The sequence below is a fragment of the Herpailurus yagouaroundi genome, unplaced genomic scaffold (assembly GCF_014898765.1).
Source record: "Herpailurus yagouaroundi ecotype Mexico unplaced genomic scaffold, PumYag 29, whole genome shotgun sequence".
NCBI classification, from domain to species: domain Eukaryota; kingdom Metazoa; phylum Chordata; class Mammalia; order Carnivora; family Felidae; genus Herpailurus; species Herpailurus yagouaroundi.
The window spans coordinates 30,781,772-30,798,784 of record NW_024412377.1 but is presented as its reverse complement, the minus strand read 5'-3'; the positions used below and the strand labels follow the sequence as shown (position 1 = coordinate 30,798,784).

The window sequence follows — 17,013 nt, the reverse complement described above, 5'->3', positions numbered from 1 at the left end:
CAGGAAAGGGAGCTCACACACTGGATTTTTTTTCCCCCAAAGGACAACAAATGAATAAAGAAAACAATTTCAAAGCAAGCCAGCAAGCGAAATGTTTAAAGTAAACAAACCATATCTATCCCTTTCTGGGAAAATATCAGAGAAGAACTCAGCGTTTTAGACTGCAGTTAGGTCTCATGGCCGTCACAAGAACCTGTGTTTTCTTCTTCAAGATTGCCTGTTAATAAAATTTTTCCCATAGATATGTTGAACCTGCATACTTTTTAACCTTGCTTTAAATTCACTATTGTGTAGTTTACACGGAAGCCAGATTTTCTGCAGATGCATAAAGTTTAAGGGGGAAAAATGCTGGCAACCTCTTGTCTATTTAAGTTAATTACTACGGGCTAGAATCAGAGCCATTTCCTGCAGAGTTCTAAAAGTACCATGGAGAGAAGCAGTTCAGTCCTCATTATGACTTCTATTGACTCATGATTTTTAACCAAGATGATCTGCACGAGATCTCTTTACAGACAAAGGTTTTGGACTCAGATTCGCCTTTCCCCTTATGGCTCCCACTGTCACTTGTGTGGTATTATGGAACAATTTAGGGGAAGGAAGCTTATGAGTGAAGTTATTTCTCCATTGACCTATTCTTTTACCTTTTTTACCTTTTTCCTCTGCTTGTTCCCCCTAGTATAAGTAGACTCCCATTCTTATATTTTTGTTTGTATACCGGGTTAGTGTGATGCCTTGTATACAACGAGTGTTCAATAAATGTCACTAATTAATGACTCAGCCCGATATCAACATGTTTTGCATTATGCCACCATTCACTGAAGTGCAGAGTCATTTCTGAGACAAGTCAGAGCTCTGCCAAGATCTATTGGACGTTTTACCAGAGACTTGGAAAATTCCAAAAATGAGATTATTTTTTAAGTGTGGCTTCTTTTTTAAAAAGCCAAAACATAGCAGCCCACTTTTATTTGTTAATGCTCAAAATATAAAGTGGAGAACAATTAAGAAAGTGAGGTTTATATGGGAAGACTGTTAAATGCCATCTAGTTGTTGACAGTTTTGGCACTCAAGATTTCAACATCTGACTGCAGAGAAATATCTCTGATGCATATAATCTATATATAACTTGTGTAATCGTGCAGATCAGGCAATTTCTGCCCTTCCTCCCTTCACCTTTCCTCCTCTGCAGAGCTGACACGGCAACAAGTGTATTTATCATTTTCGGGCCATTGTAGAAAACGTAGAATCAGCCAGGAAACCAGATTCCTGTCCTGCCCCTGCAGCCTATAGGCCATTGTGAAGGTGATAAATAGCTGTCATCCTGCATGGCATTCGGGAACTGAAAAGTTCAAGGGCATGGAGGGCTCATCTGTGTCTGCCCCTTCCTTTGGTAGCTTGTAGGAAAGCTGTTAGGAGTCAGAGTGGGAAGAGACAGGAGGGAGGAGAGTGAGTTGGCTGCTTATCATGGCTAGATGTCCAGAAACCAAACCGTAACAGGCTTTTCGACTGGTGTCCTTGAATTCCTTGAGCGATTCACGAAATTCTTATAACCTCAAATATCTGTGTGTCATCAGTGTCAGTTCAAATCATGGACGCCACGGACAGCTTGATAGGCGACCTTCCGTTTTATCACAGACAAGTGCACTATCGTTCCATTAATTATGTTGCTTAGGTGAGCACTTTGGGATTATATCTGTAGATCTGTTTCCAGTTAAAAGTTTCGTTTTCAGAGTGTTGCTTTACCAGTTGTCACAAATTTATGCCTCGGTTGTGTCTGGGTTTTGCCCCAAGTGCCTCTCCACAACAGGCGTCCAAGCACAGCTGAGGTTACTTGATTCTCTCTTATCACAGACAACTGACTACTGTACCCAGAGAAGTCCCTGCTGACATGATTGTGACGCCTGCCAAAGACTCTGTCTCATGTCATGTTGACGCAGTAAAAATGATGACCGACCTGACTCCAAGTCGTCCTTCACTAGAGGCTCTAACGGCGTGTTGACGCTTGGCACTTACGGTTGTTTGCTTATTGAAAAGGTGTCAGGTTTCTATGGCTCCGAGTGCTGGCTCTCATTACAGTCAAGTGGAAGCAAGAAAATTCAGGCAAGCCTTTCATGGAAAGAGAGGACTGCCACAATTTCAGGTTTCATGGTAAATGAACAGAGAGGAGGGAGATGCAATCTCTCTTGACTTTTCCAAGATTTTGACAGAAGGAAGTTGTGGAGTTGAGGATGTGGGTAGGTCACGTTACTGCTGGAGACCAGACCTGCCTTCATCTCTGAGACGGTTGTGGGTGAGCGTGTTGCTGGTAGGGTAGGAGCAGAGGGAGGGATGAGGACAGTGCGCGGGTCCAGTGTGAAGGCAGGACCCTGTGTTCAGGGTCACAGAACCTAGAGAATCCAGGGACAGAAAGGTGGCAATCCAGGGAAGTAGTCTGTGCTCGGAAGGTTAGGTGAGGTGAATGTCCTGGCAGGTGGGCTAAGCAGGACTAGAAGTAGTGGGGATGAGGTAGTCGGGATCAAGAGCACTATTCGTCCAAAGTTGTGGCACCATCTGGGATTAAAGGATAGATTCTAATCTCGAGAGGGGTGCTGGAGTCTACAAGGAGAGCAGTAAGACAGGAAAAGCACCATGATTAAATCCTGAAAAATCCAGTTATAACAGTGGCTTGGTCACAGAAGAGTGAGGAAAGGGGAGCTAATATCCATTGATTGCATAGCAGACATTGAACTGGGCTATATAGATTTCAGTCATTCATTTACTCAACAAGTTTTAATTGAGCACTGACTATGTGCCAAACACTGTTCTAGGCACAGGGGATAGAAGAAGCAGCGAAGAAAACAAAACCCTTGCTTCCTTGGATCTTACATATTCATAGGGGAGACAGAAAACAAACAAAATAAACTTTTTTACTAGGTTAGAGGGTAATGTGTTCTCTGAAGGAAAATAATGCAAGGTAGAGATAAGAAGTATGGAGGATTAAAAATTTTAATTTTTTTAATGTTTCTTTTTATTTTTGACAGAGAGAGAGACAGAGCATGAGCGGGGGAGGGGCAGCAAGAGAGGGAGACACAGAATCCGAAGCAGGCTCCAGGTTCTGAGCTGTCAGCACATAGCCTGGCGTGGGGCTCAAACTCACAGACCGTGAGATCATGACCTGAGCCGAAGTCGGACACTCAACCGACTGAGCCACCCAGGAGCCCCCTGGATTAAAAATTTTAATAAGGAGGCCAGGGAAAGCCTCACTGAGAAGGTGACCTTTGGGAAAATCCTTCCAGGAGTGGGTGCGAGCCATACAGATACCTGGAGGAAGAATATTACAGGCAGAGGAAAGAGCAGGTGCAGAACTGAGGTGCCTGGCACACTCAGAGAACAGCAGGGAGGCCAGACAGATGGATTTGTGCAAAGGAGAGGCAGGACAGAAGATGAGGGAGGAAGCAGCTGACAATGGAGGTCAGGAAAACATCTAAGCCCTTTTAGGACAGACAGTATTTCTCAACTGGGATCAACTTGTTTCCAAGGGGACACTTGGCAGTGTCTGGAGACATTTTTGGTTGTAACAACTGGAGGCTGCTTGCCCTGAGCAAGACTTTAAACAGTCCAAAGTGGCATCTTTACATGCATAGGAAGCTCACATCAGGCCAAATAGTGGGTGGCCAGTACATTGGATGGTGGATTCGATTTCAAAACAGTCTCTGTAAACTGAAGTTGTCTGAAACAGATAGGAAGTTGTTTTGTAAAACCTATTACTGAAGTATAATACACATAAAGAACAGTGTACATATCACAAATGTACATGTTGATGGATTTTTATAAGCAAACACCAATGCATAACAAGCATCCACATCAAGAAACAAAACATGATCAGTCCCCTGAAAATCCCTCCACTCCCCACCCCCTCCAATCACTACTCTTCCAAGAGCAGCCACTCTTCTGTCTTTGATTATCATTATTTTTTTTAATTTTAATGTTTATTTACTTTGGAGAGAGACAGAGACAGAGCACAAGTGTGTGTGTTTGGTGGGGGGGGGGGGGCAGATAGAGAAAGAGGCACAGAACCCAAAGCAGGTTCCAGGCTCTGAGCTGTGCGCGGGGCTTCAACTCACACTGTGAGATCATGACCTGAGCCAAAGTCAGATGCTCGACCAACTGAGCCATCCAGGCGCCCCTACTCTTCTGACTTTTAATAAAAGAATAAATTCTTTTGTTAGTTGTGGAGCTTTTATAAATGGAGTCATGTAGCATATACTTGACTTCTTCCCCTTAACATTGTGTTTGGGAGATTCATCCATATTGTCGTGTAGACCATAACCATTCATTCTCATTGTTATACAATATGCCATTGTGTGAAAGAAAATAGTTGATCTCTTCTACTTGGATGGGCATTTGGATAGTTTCCAGTTTGGAGTTATTACGAGTACTGCTGCTATGAAAATTCTTGTACATGCCTTTTGGTAAACATGTACACATTTCTGTTGGGTAAACATGTAGGAATGGAATTTTAGGGTTACAGGAGAGAAAAGAAGTCTTGATGAGATGAACTGTAGCATATTGTAGCCAGGGCAGTAAAAATAGAGATAGATAGAGATAGAGATAGAGATAGAGATAGAGATAGAGATAGAGATAGAGATAGAGATAGAGATAAAAATAGAGTTAGAGATATAGAGATACATATACATATATACATATACATATACATATACATATACATATACATATACATATACATATGATAGAGGAGGTATGGGTAGGTTCACGAATGGAAGAAGAAGTTCAGAGCTCAGGAAAGAAAAGGCAATGATGTGAAATAGAGTGTGGTTTAAGCTAAGGAGAACGATGGTGTGTGGAGGTCGGTCAACATGTAGCTTATGGAAATCAAGTAGCAGCTATGTGGGGCAGCAAAGGGCTTGGGTAGGTGTCAAACAGGCCTAAGTTTGAAGCTTGCTCTGCCAAATGTGACTGTGTATCACCTGATAGCTTGAAGCTTTGACTTTCCATTGCAGGAAATAGAGGTTGTTGAAAGATGAAATCCATTTACTCCACAACTATGGATCGAATATCTACCTGTGTGCAGCATACTGGGGATTCGGTGGTGACCCAAAAATAAGAGTCCTTGCCTTGTTGATTTTACTGGTAAGGAATAGAGTAAACAATGATTATTTCATTACAATTATGGTAAATACAATGAAGGAATCTAACTTAAACTGGTGGTGGTCAGGGAGGAGTATCTGGGGCCAAGTAGGCATGAGTCTGGCCAAGAGTTGGGGATGAGAAATTCCAGGCGGATGTAACAGTATGAAGGAAATCTAAGGAGGCATGCTCTAAGGAGCATGGCATGTGTGAGGAAAAGAGTGAATAAGAATGCAAAGGGAAGAACAGGGGCAGATTTGATGGGAAGGGCAGGAAGAGCCTTTAAGTGATGAGCTTTACTGTAATCATTAAGCACTCTAAACTGGAAGTAAGGAGAGGGCTGGTGGAAGAAGCAGGACTGGTGGCAGAATCACATAAGTGCAAAAATGTAGGTTGATTCATGAATTTGCAGTTCAATATTCACCCATGAATTCAAATACCTTTACGGGATGAGGAACCACCAAGTGAATCCGGTCATGTCTGAAATTATTTGGGTATCAATAACTAATGAATGGATGAATATATAAATAGTAGTTTATGAAGTTAACATAATCTACAAAAATTGTGTTTGAGATTATTCAATCCTCTGGGGCACCTGGGTGGCTCAGTCGGTTAAGCATCCGACCTCGGCTCAGGTCATGATCTCGAGGCTCATGAGTTCAAGCCCCGCACCAGGCTCCGTGCTCACAGCGTGGAGCCTGGAGCCTGCTTTGGATTCTGTGTCTCCCTCTCTCTCTGCTCCTCCCCTGCTTAAACTCTGTCTCTCTTTCAAAAATAAATAAACATTAAAAAAAAAAACTTAAAAAAAGATGATTCAATCCCCTTTGCTCTGATATTGACTTAGTTCTGTAAGTAGATTTCCATTCTGAGCATAGTAGCTCGTATTTATTGTGTTGCTATGCACCAACTTCCATTCTCAGCAGTGCCTAACATGTGTATTCTCTCATTTAATACTCATCACAACAACTCAGGAGGTCCATTTTATTATTATTTTTGTTTTACTGATGGGGAAGTAGATGCCGAAAAATGCACTGATCCACTTGCCCCAGATCACCCAGTTAGTAAGCATGGCCTCAGGAATCTCCCAGGCAGTCAGATTTCAGCCCACAAACTCTCAATGACTACTCTTTATAGCCTCCAGAAAGAGGTCACCAACAAGCCAACACCAACATCTGGTTGGTTTGATTGCTCCATTTCTCATTTTGAATTAACATGTTAGCAGTGTGCATTGCACATTCATCTCTTGTGAGCTGATTAGTAGGATTCATTTCCCAAGGGTCTCATCCCCTAATAGTGGACTAAGAAGGCGGAGCTTCCGAACCAGCAGACCTAGTGGTGGATCAATCACTGGATCTCAGGAGAGTCATGTGAGTAGAGATTGGGGAGGTAGGCAGGATCCGAATCCTACAGGCCTTGTGGACCATGGAAGTGTCTCAGACTGTTCTCTTAGTGCAGAGGAACGGGGTATGATTGGTTAGGAGGTGATCGCAACAGTCCGGGTGAGGGATGCTGGCCACTTAGACCAGTGTGATAGCAGCTAATGGAGATGAAATGAGAGATTCTGAGTAAAAGGCCTTGCATAATGCTTGGCACATAGTAGGCACACGGTAAGGGGCAGCTATAGTTAACAACTAAGGCATATTCATTTCAGTCTGGCAGGGCAAATTTCATGGCTTGGAAACTGCTGCCTAAAGCATGGCGTTGAGAAAGATACCAAATGTCTTTCAGACCTGCATGAAAGGAGGAATAGCGGTGGCTGCTGTGAGCTCTGGATAAGCAGCTGGTCGCACACACACGGAGGATTGCTTTAATAATGATTTGCAGGTAAGGGTGCTTGGGTAGCTCAGTCAGTTGACCATCCGACTTTGGCTCAGGTCATGATCTTACGGCTCATGAGTTCGAGCACCGCATCGGGCTCTGTAATGACGGCTCAGAGCCCGGAGCCTGCTTCGGATCCTGTGTCTCCCTCTCTCTCTCTGCCCCTCCCCTCCTTGCTCTCTGTCTGTCTCTCTCTCTCTCAAAAATAAATGAACATTAAAATAATGATTAGCAGGTAAAGACAAGATTCTTATACAGATGATTTTGAGTCATTTTTCTCAGTATAATAATATGAAAATATGAAATCTTGTATGATACAGAAACTTTTATAAAAGGATTTTTATTAGATAAAAGCAATACATGATGAATGGTAGATTATAGAAACTTACTGAGTTGACCTTGGGTTTGGAAATATTCACAGACAATGCACGGCAAACAAAGGTTTGTGCAGACAAGTTAGTTTGACTTGGGTCAAATAATTTGTAGAGATCCATGATGCACATCAACGTGTTAAAGGTTCAGAAAAGGAAGCATAATAAAAGAAATCTCTTTTCTGTTATTGCACCCAGAATTTTTCAAACTGATTTGACTGTGGAACTTATTTTCCACCTGACACTTCCTAACATCTCATTGAAACATGACAATATCTGCATTAATATTATGTTACGATAACATGATGCTATACTACAAAGCTTGTAATGGCATCTCTTTTGGTCCTGGCTTTTGTAGAGCTCGGTTAGTGAGAGAATATACAGTATTTGTTTTTAGACAACCATTCTCACTTAAAGGTAGTTGGTTTTATAGATGGGCAACTTTGCTTTGAACCCAATCACTGACTTTGTGACTGACAATAGTTAACCTTTGTCCAATGAAGGTCAGTTCCTAGCCAGAACCCACGTTCTGAGGCTGCTTCAATTTGGACGACCCAGCAGAACACAGATTGCCTAGAAGTGGGCCAGTCCCAGAACACTAGGGCTCATTCATTTTAAAAAGTTTCCAACTTTTAGCTCAGCGCTTGGTGCATAAAAGACACGCCACAAATATCTTTTGAGTAAATGAATGACCACATAACTGAATGAATAATCACGGTCACTATTTGTCCTCATAAGAAAAGGTAATTATGAGACCAGTAGGTATTGTGCCAAATCTAGGAGAAATCTTAAATAACACAATAAGCCTGAGAAATAAACAAGATTTCTTTTTTTTGTTCTGCGGGGATTTAGCAAGTTAGATCTACCTTTGTTGAATTATACATATTGAAGGAAATAATGTCTTTGGGCAAAAACTGGATAATATTATTGAATAAGTTTGTCCTTTAATAACTTGGATACATTTGTGTGAATTAGACAAGTCACATAATTTCTTTGTTTTTTGTCTTCTGGACTAGGTGATCTCTAAGGTCCCTTTCAGTTCAAAAGTGTCTGTGAATCTATTCACTCATAAATGCTATGCTTTGTGCTTGTTTTTTTTTTTTTTTCTTGCAACATTGGAAAAGTGCATGATCTTCATTATAAAACCAGGTCTGAGTCCAGACTGAAAGAGCCCCAGGAAAGCACAGAATTCCAGAATGTTTTGCAAGAATATCCTCACTCATTAAAGAAATGCTACTAAGAGGAAAACAAGAGCTCTATTAGCAGCTTTCCCTACAGAAGAGCTGTATGAAGTCCCCTTCATTGGGAGTATGAATCTCAGCAAGGAGTAGTTTCCTCTGGAACAGTCTTGATGAGCACAAGTGAGCACGGGTCAACATGGGGACTGGTGACACAGGCAGGTACCCAGTAGCCTCTAGGCATGATTATGAACCAACACTTATATGTGCTCACTTAACAGTGGCTCAGTGACAGCCACTGTTCTAAATGCTCTACTTAGACTAATTCATTTAATCCTGACAATGACGTTATGAAGTAGGTATTATCATACTCGTTTTAGAGATGGGCAAACCAAAGCATAAAACATTAAATTTGCCCAGCACTGTGGACCTAGTAAGTGGTGGGGCCAAATTTGGACCTCAACAGTACGGATCCAGAAGCCCTGCTCTTAGCCATTCTGCATATGGCCATCTTAGGATACAGTCTAGCCATTGAGGAAAGCTGACATAGACCAAGCCACCCAACATTATTGGTAGCCCACAATGCTAAATGCTGTTAAGGACTGAGAGGGGGTGGTGAAATGATGAGGAACTCATTCCTGCTCCTACTCAGCTAACAAGTAAGCAACTCATTCCAGGCGGAATGAAAGGAGTATTAGAGGTTCTGGGGAAAGAGAAAGGTAGAATTCAGCTAGCCTTGACAGATAAAATAAAGAGCATTTCTGATTCAAGCAACAGCATGGGTTTTGGGGTGTGCCAGATAGACTTGTCTTCACATATTGTGGGACATATGGTAGGAAGATGATGTTTGGCTCTTAGAAGGTTCTGTACCATGCTAAGGAGTCTCAATGTAAGTAAGTCTATAAGCAGTAAGAGCAATTTATCCTTTACTTGGAATGTAATTCTGGAGATAGCATAGTGGGCTATAGTCTAAGCAGAAGGAATGGGGAATTAAATCAAGGTAGTTTGAGTGACAAATGTCAAGAGGGATGTTGTGGGTGGTAAGTATTGTGAAATGGTTCCCAGACCACTTTAAAGAATAAAGGTCTTATTATCCAAGTCACTGAGAATGCTGCCAACAGAGAAACCTCAGCCATCAAGCCTCTTTATCCACAGTCATACCCCCTTCCTGAGATAGTTGGTGTCCAAGGACTGATTACTGCAGGGGTATAAGGGCACCACCTCTCACCACAGCTCTGAATGGTCATCCTAGCCTCAGAAGCCCCTGCACTGCAGTTGAACTTGTTTCTCTGCCTGGTCTGGCTTCCTTCCCTTCTCTTCAACAGGCTGGTGTCCTAAGAATACTCCCTAATAAACCTCCTCGATGGTAATAATCTCTTAGAGTCTGAAGCCTGGGAAACAACCGGCTTCCAACGGCTGCAGAGTGCATTGTAGAAACAGTTGGGCATCTATGCAGGGATGTAGCCAGTAGAAGAAAAGGGGAAGTCAAAGAAGATGACCAAACCAAAGTAGCTAGAAGGATGATGGTCTAAGACAGTATGATCTGTCCCCTGACAACTCTGAAAGGCCCCTTGACAACATCCCTTTTCTCTTCTTGATCCCTAAAATCTGCTCTTCACCTATAGGCTAGAGCGATCACATACAGAAGAAAATCAAAGTCCTGATCATACTCTTCTGGTCTCTCCATTCTCTATGCTCCAGCCACCCTGGCCTCCTTACAGTTCTGGAACATGTCAGCCATCCCACCTGTTGGTTTCCAGATATTAGCGAGTCTCCATCTCTCATCTCATTTGTATCTCTCTGCTCAAAACTCCTTCTCAGGCAGGCCTCCCCAGCTGCCCGCATGTAGAATAGCAACCTCTGTAATTTTCTACCGTTAAACCCACTTTATCTTTTCCAAAGTACGTATTTCAAGTTGACACTGAAGTGATATTATTACTTATTTGCTGATGTGTTCATTGTCTCTTTTTCTTTTTAGAATTAGGGCAAGGACGTCATGGTCTTCACTGTTATATCCCTGGTCAGGAACGTAATTAGTGCGTAAGTTCACGAAAATTAGGGACTTTTGGCAGAAAATATGAATTTCATTTGGAATATGTGGAGTCTGAACAGCCTCTAGAATTTTAGAAGACAGTTACCCAGAGAAGAGGAAGTTCCTTCAGAGTGTCCAGTACCCTGTGAAGTGAATGGGGAGAATGAGCTACACCACCAGTTCCCAAGTTGCTCCAGAGAACATGTAGAGCATGCCTTTAGGCTGGGAAGGGCTTTGCATGGTGCTCCAGCAAAACCCAACTTGGTCAAAGCATCACCTACAGTGGCAACAAGCTGGAGGTGAGATCCCAGTGAAGCTCCTAAAACTAGAAGTGGCAAAGGTTTACTGGGCAGCACTCATAGTGGAACAGAGTCCAGGAATCAGAGTGTGGATTTTAGAGCCAGTCTGTGGTGGTTTGAACTGCACTGTTGTCAATACCTGGCCTCCTTTGTAATTGGGGATGCAAACTCACAGGGTTGCAGAGGGTGCATGAGTCAGTACATAGCACCTGGCACACTGCAAGTGCTCGATAAATGTTTATTGCTATTATCTGCCAACTAAATATTCTAAACCCTGCTCTTAGCCCATGTCTTCAAAATCATTATAACAACTTTGCAATTAGACTGGTATTTTCAAATCTTTGTTGTTTTACCTAAAAAATTTTTTTAATGTTTATTTATTTTTGAGATGGCGAGAGAGACAGAGTGTGGATGGGGAAGGGGCAGAGAGAGAGGGAGACACAGAATCTGAAGCAGGCTCCAGGCTCCGAGCTGAGCTGCCAGCACAGAGCCCGACGCGGGGCTCGAACTCACGAACCAGGAGATCATCAGACGAAGTCAGACGCTTAACTGACTGAGCCACCCAGGCGCCTCTATTTTACTTCTTTGATCTTTGGTTTGTTTGTTCATCTGTAAAGTGGGACTAATCCCTATAACACAAAGAAAGTGCCCAGCGCTGGGACTGTTGGTAGTTCTTAATTGGTTAGTTACCAATTAATATTAACCTCCCAGTCTGAAGGTCACACGTACAACTGTCTCTCTTTCCTAGAGTTAAGAAAAAAATCTAGCAAACTTAGATTCATTGGCGTAGTCCGGGTTAGGCCTACTTAGGTGGGTAGGATGAGATTCCATGAGCTCTTGACTTTGAACTGCATCTAGGGAGTGGTAAAGTTTCTGTCTGCTCTTTGAGCGTAAGACTGTGCTGAAACAGAATAGTCAGAAACCCCAGATTTCTTGGGTTTGTCATGGAAAAGGTTCTCAGAGCTGCTACCTTTTCCTTTGAGAGTCCTCAGTTACCTCAAGTTCCGGCAAGCAAATCATCAACAGAAATGTCCCTGTTGACCAGAGCTACCGTAGTGATGGCCACTTTTGTTTCCAATAGGAGACCCAGGCGGTGTACCAGATTAGGAATCTGAAGGAAACCCCAGGGACGTTGCCGTTATTGAAATTAATTATTTAACGGACTCATTATTTTTCAATTGTGTTAGAGACCTTGAATTAAGTCTGTTGGCAAACGTGTAACCATTGAAAATTCTTCACAGTCAGAAACTGGAAACGAAAACTTTCTTTTGGTTTTAGATTTTTGGTCTTGTGCAGACCATTGAAGTCTGTGGATTAAGTGCATTAGTTAGAATAATATATTCAAGGATTTAAGGAATTTGGGTCCAATTTCGAACCACTCCACTACCTCTGGCTTGACCTCAGCTCAATTCCTTAATCTTTTGGCTTCGTGCTCCATCTGTGCGAGAGGCCTCTGGCAACCCACTGAGTGCAGTAGCTGTAGGAATAAATTAAATAATGGGCTTAATATCGCCACTGAGAATGGAGTAAATTGCTCTTTTGTGGCATCCATTAGCTCAACTGAGAATATCAGCACAGGATTCTGGGACTATGATGGACTATAGGGGATAAGGTAGCATCAGTGTTAATGTCTTGTTTTGCCTCGAATGACTCTAAACAGATACAGAATACAGAGAAGAAAGAGAGAAACAGGGACAGAGGAGAGGGTTTGGAGAGCAAGAAGGAAGAGAGAAAAGGTGAAGGGATGGAGGGCCATAAGGTAGGATGTGAGGCATGAGTGTAGAGGTTATGCAGGAAAAGAGAAGACCAGCGAGGCAGGGAGGGGAAAAAGCTTACGGAGAGGACGCGCTTTACCCAGTAAGGATAGCAAGGTTTTATAACCACCTCACAACCACACTTAGTCCCAAAGCAGGCTCTCACATCTGCTTTGATAGATTTAGGAGGGATAGCAGAAATTGTAAAAATGAGAATATTCCCAGCTAACATTTATCACTTACCCTGTGCCAGGCACATGCATAATGCATTCTTCCAAAAGGGACTCGAGGCTGTTTGCAATACAAGACAAACTACAAGAAGGGAGGGAAAACTGTATGTGCACACGTTGGCTGAGGGAAATTTTAGCAAAAGTAACACAGCGGTGAGTGGTTTTATAGGAATTAACTCATTTATTCTCTCCACCACCCAACGAGGTAGGTACGTTTAATAACCCCTTGTTATAAAGAAGGAAACTGGGAAAACCAAGATTTTGATATTACGTCCTTGGCTTGCCTTCAAAGGACAGTCTAAAAAAAATAATAACCCTGTGGGCGTCTTGCTACTTACTTTCAACAATAGCAATTTCAAAGCTATTCACCAGGAAAAAAAAATATATTAGCTCTGCTTGCCACCAAAAGATGGCCAAAAATTATGTTGTGTAGTGTCCTTCTTAACTTAGGTCTTTTGAAAAGTTTATTTATTTATTTTGAGAGAGACAGAGACAGTGTGAGTGGGGGAGAGGCAGAGAGAGAGGGAAGGAGAGAGAATCTCAAGCAGGCTCCACGTTGCCAGCACAGATCCTGATGCCCAACGTGGGGCTGGAACTCATGAACTGTGAGATCGTGACCTGACCCGAAATCAAGTTGGACATGTAACTGACTGAGCCACCCAGGCACCTCTCTTAACTTTCGAGTATCCCTTATATAAAGACTCTTAAATTCCTCTCAGAACTTGGGCCAGGAGAGACTTTCTCCTAAATAAACTGTGTGATTCCTTCTACTTGACAATGGGAGTTATGAAAATCTTCATTTCCCCTATTTCACTTGGCTATGAGGAAGCTTGGAGCTAAGTTTTGTGCTCAAATGCTATTTGTCTCAGCCAGAGTTTTTTTGACTTGTCCTTTTTAATATTTGTCTTTCACTGTAAACCACCTTAAGTCTCTTTGGAAGAAGGCACAGTATAAATAAACAAAAGACAAACAAAATGTAATCCTGTTGGGGTTATGCTAGGGATATAATAATTTACCGAAATAGTTTCCATAACACCCCTGAAATCTTTTTATCTGAGAGGGAATATTCTACACGGTATCCTGGGCAGATACTATCTTTCATGGTGTTTATCGCATTTTTCATGCCCCTCAAATAGCATTCCAGACCACTTTGGGTAAGGAACATGACATCTAGAGAAAATTAGCTGATTGCTCTCATATGTCTTCTTGTTACAGGGATCTAATTAAAGTTTTGAATCTTGTCCAAAACTGTGCTCTAAAATAACCCAATTTAAATCTACATTTATCAGTCAGGCTTAAAACAAAGAACAGTTTCGCTCACCCCACCTATTCACTGGTTAATCACTACACTTAATTTGTAGATTTTTATTCAGTTCCAAAATTTCTTTCAGAAACAAAGCCAGTTCTCATCCCCTCGATTGATAAACACTATGCATGTTAGATCACACATCCCAAGAGGCCAGCTTAAGGGCCAAGATGGAAGTAATTTAATAACAAAACCTTATCTTCTCAAGGTTGCTTCTTCTGTGGGTGATCGACCCTTTCAGAGAACAAAGCCTTTCATTTCCAGAACTTACATTATAGGTATGAGTACGATTTTTGTTTCACTTAGAGATTATTTTATATTTTAAGCATTTCAAATGAAATCTTGTTTATAAAAAAAAAAAAGAAAGAAAAAAGAAACATAAAACAGAAAAGCAGGGAGAACGGCCAAGAATTTGAAAGAAGAATGCAAATCTTGGGCACAAAATAACTAAGAAGCTAAATTCTGCTGTCCAGCAGGAAGTTAAAGTTTAACAATTCGCTGCTTCATTCCATTTTATTTTAGCTTGTAATATAACCTACCCTTTTACTTCCAATTACGTGATCTTTTCTATTTCATTCTTGCTGTTTAACGAGCATTTAATGGGAACTATGTGTCAGGCTCTTCATATTATAAGACCTAAGCATCAAAAGAAACAAATTCTTGTTCTGATATTTCTTTTGCAACAGCTCATGAAATTGTAAAAAAAGTAAATACTTGATAAAACAATATTTACAAATTGACTAGCCTGTGACACTTGAGTGAAATCCATGGCCCTTGAAATTAAGCTGAGATTCCCAGGAGAATCCACAATGGTTAGTACACTTTTTACACAATAGTTAAGAAAAATTTACTCCTATCAGCACAGATGACAGGACCATATCAAGTGCTGCAAACTGAATTATGGCCTCGTCATAATCGGGATATTACCAACGTATTTTTAAAGCCACTTCTTTGTATGGAAATATAAAATCCGTGATTTCTTGGGAGAAGTGTGAACACCCCCCCCCCCCCTCTTCAAACCAGACCTGGGTATGTGGTGAGCACGATGGTGACCTTTAGGAGCTACCGCAAGTTCCTAAGTTTCCTGACCTATGAATTGGGTAGAGGGCATACATCAGAGGCAGTTTTCTGTGGAGCTAACTAAAGCTAAGCTTCAAGGCATCTTTTCCAGGCCCCCCTTCATGGCCCTGGAAGGAGTCCTAGCAATAATATTCACGCGGTTGTGTGTTTTTGTACAGTTGGCAAAAGTAAGCTCTTTTAACCACAATCAGCTGGGATTGAGGTCCTTTTGCACGTGGATTTTCCCTCCGTCACTTTCCCTTGTGTTGGGTGTTGCTAGAGCAGTATGAGTAGGCTGCATTTGGTTTTTACTTTAAGAGGACTATCCCAATTGCATAAAGTTCAGGCCTCACAAAAAAAACTGCATCAGTGCCTAGGTCCAATAACAATACCTATATTACAAGTGCATCATGATGCTTAAATGAGTAATGGACAGATCCAGGTACATGGTATATACCCAATGGATGCTAGGCTAGGCATTATCCCCCCAAATGTTTTCTTCTCTCTCTCTCTCCCTTTATCTTTCTTTGTTCCTTTCTATCTGGAAAACAAAGTTCCAGAAGTTAGCATTTTATGTGCTTAAAACTGCAAATATTTTTCATGAAAAGGAACTTTTCAATCCTAGGTAACAGGACCACATGATTTTGGGGTCCCTAAGCACTTTTGCCTCTGTTGAATCCCCTCCTCCATTAAAAAATAATAAATAAAAATTTAAAAATATACTTTAACATTGTATTAGTGTAATGACAAATATTTTAATGTATATTAAAACACTCTCTTAGACCTTAATGTTAACTTTTTTCCTTCTGATTTGAAATGAGACCATTGACGTGGGCCCCTAAAGCTATTATGGGCCCTAGGCACTGTGCCTAATGGAAAAGCCAGTTATAGGCTTCTCCAATATAAATAATAACTTTCTCTAACCATCATGGACTCAAGAATGGGGGTAAGCAAAAGGCAATGTTGTATATCTTAAACCGAGCTTCAGGTACACAGAGAAGAACCATGTTTTCCAAACAAGATCTTAAGGACAATAGGAAGCATTTAGTTTTGGTGTTGCAAATATGCACGTGGAAAAAAAAAAACTCACATGGATGGAGTTGGCTCTTAGGAACTAGCAGGGACTGTGAAGCAGGGACTGTCTTACTGTGAAACACATTTTTTGTCTCTGAAGCTTACTTTTCAATTAACATTCTTGCAGGTGTTTGGTTGCCTGTTTTAGTCACATTATCAATAGTGAAACGTTCTTTCAGAAAATAAGCTTCATTTTTGCCAGTTTAGAATTTCACCCAAAGGTCTCTAGAAAACACCTTGGTTTTGGTGCTGGTGCATCAAATAAATCACAAATGAAACAAACAAGCTGGCTTCCTATCAAAGGTGTGTCTGCAGAGCCCTGTGACTCTGCGTGCCAGGGGCTCTATCTGGCACATTTCTTAACTTTGCAAAATTAATCGTGCCAAAGAGAACATCATCAAACGCGTCCGGCATAGAGTGTAAACATCTTCAAACCATGATTCTGCGCCATCAAGCGCTCTCCAGCTAATTTCATTTGGTGCATTACTCTGGAAGAAAATCGAGGCCAAGTGAAACTGCGGAAATGGGAACAATGCAAGGAGGAAAAAATCTCACCCCATTAAGGGATCCGTTTCTTCTTTGCACAAATAAACCCACCACGCCTTGGAGGCAAGACTAGATGGCTCCAGGATATTATCAGAACGCCCCGCGGGCCCTCTCGGACTGAGGGAGCCCTGCACTACAGAGGAGTAAGGTGGCTGGAGCCGCAGGGCCCCAGCTCTGGGCGCCTTTTAGGTAACTCCTATAATCTAAGCAATCGCTCCTCCT

The 17,013-nt window shown here is 41.8% G+C and overlaps 1 long non-coding RNA gene across 1 annotated transcript in view; it reads left to right on the top strand.

Annotated features, from left to right (window-relative positions):
• Positions 1-6,979, top strand: part of LOC121043830 (uncharacterized) — a 235,215-nt gene extending 228,236 nt beyond the window's left edge. Inside the window, exon 6 of the long non-coding RNA XR_005797020.1 lies at positions 6,853-6,979. This is a non-coding gene — a long non-coding RNA (uncharacterized LOC121043830). The remainder of the gene's footprint in view (positions 1-6,852) is intronic.
• Positions 6,980-17,013: the final 10,034 nt, after the last annotated feature.